General features: G+C 46.8%; 1 pseudogene; it reads left to right on the top strand.

The window, feature by feature from the left end:
* Positions 1-701: 701 nt before the first annotated feature.
* Positions 702-1,522, top strand: LOC101714974 (uncharacterized; annotated as a pseudogene).
* Positions 1,523-1,846: the final 324 nt, after the last annotated feature.

Here is a 1,846-nt window from a genome sequence, read left to right on the forward strand (position 1 = left end):
CCTAGACCAGTGTCTGGCACATATCAAGACCTCAAATATAGGTTAAGCGTGAATGGAACCTGATGACATACAAGGATATGAATGTACTTAAGGCTGTGCAAGGCATGTTGTGTGAGAAGCCAGTGCCATAGGTAGTGAAAGAATTTACCAATAGTCAAGAATATAGAAAAGTTAAAGAGTTTATTGATGCACTGCAAGAGAGCAGCAGGTGAGCCCAAGAGAGGACCACACCATTGGGGAGAAAGTAGAGATCTTTATATCTGATGTGATTGTGAGGAGGAGGTTCTGGAAGCATCATCTCAGAATGCTTCCCTCTAGTCATGGTGGTTCCACAGTCCACTCATCTCAGTTCTAAGGACAAACGGGTGTTGTTTGAAGACTGAAGAATTGCTTTTGTTTGGCAGGATCCAATATGCTTGGTGTGACTAGAAGCAGTCTTTCCAGGTAAAATTGATTAACAGATTTATAAAGATTAACTAAGATTGGTCAAGAGGATCAGAATAAAATGTATATGTTTGTAATTGAAAGGGACTTTTGATGTTTTATTGAGGTAACGGAAGAAATAGTGTTACGGCTTGTGTCTAGATGTCCCCCTAAAGGCTCATGCAGTCATAGGTTAGACTTTTTCAGAGGTGGCTGAATCTAGAGTGTGTGATTGATTCATGGTGCAATGCCAGGACTAAGAATGCTAGGAGGAGAAGCGGCTGCAGCGCCAGACTGAGGAAGCAGGGGCTGAGACAGAGGCAGCTGGGTGGGCACTATGGCCGGGATCACCACCATCGAGGTGGTGAAGCGCAAGATCCAGGTTCTTCAGCAGCAAGCGAATGATGCAGAGGAGAAAGCCGGATGCCTCCAGCAGGAGGTGGAGGGAGAAAGGCAGGCTCGGGGACAGGCTGAGGCAGAGGTGGCCTCCTTGACCCGTAGGATCCAGCTGGTTGAAGAGGAGTTGGATCATGCATGGGAGCGCCTGGCCACTGCCTTGCAAAAGCTGGAGGAAGCTGAGAAAGCTGCTAATGAGAGTGAGAGAGGCATGAAGGTTATTGAAAACTGGGCCCTGAAAGATGAAGAAAAGATGAAACTCCAGGAAATCCAACTTAAAGAAGCTAAACACATTGCAGGAGAGGCAGATAGGAAGTATGAAGAGGTGGCTCTTAAGTTGGTGATTATTGAAGGAGATTTGAAATGCACAGAGGAATGAGCTGAGCTGGCAGAGTCCTGTTGCCGGGAGATGGATGAGCAGATCAGACTGATGGACCAGAACCTGAAGTGTCTGAGTGCTGCCGAAGAAAAGTACTCCCCAAAAGAAGACAAATATGAGGAAGAGATAAAGATTCTTACTAATAAACTCAAGGAGGTGGAGACTCGGGCTGAGTTTGCTGAGATTGGTAGCCAAACTGGAAAAGACAATTGGTGACTTGGAAGATAAGCTGAAATGCACCAAAGAGAAGCACTTCTATACACAAAGGGTGCTGGACCAAACTCTGTTTGACCTGAATGAGATGTAGAACTCCCCAGTTCCACCCCCCTGCCTCTGCTCCTCCCTCAGACCCTGACACCACCTGAGGCTGGGCCCACTGGAGGCTGACCTCCAAACTGAGGGCTGATCTTTAACTGGAAGTCTGCTTTCTCCTTTCTACACCCTCTCTCCCCACCCCACCTCACCCCAAGCCCCTTGTCTTTCATCAGACTGTCTCTGCCTCTTCTCAAAGATTCTGGCTGGGCTGGAGGCTGGGCACCTTTGGGAACAACATTTAAGGGAATGTGAGCACAGTATGAAGTGTGTTTAAAACCATGTTGTGATGTACACCTTTGTAATAACTTTTTTGTTGTACCAACCATTTGTAAA

This window comes from Heterocephalus glaber, unplaced genomic scaffold (genome assembly GCF_053883595.1).
Source record: "Heterocephalus glaber isolate CG9 unplaced genomic scaffold, H.glaber_assembly_v1.0 deba00000071, whole genome shotgun sequence".
Classification (NCBI taxonomy): domain Eukaryota; kingdom Metazoa; phylum Chordata; class Mammalia; order Rodentia; family Bathyergidae; genus Heterocephalus; species Heterocephalus glaber.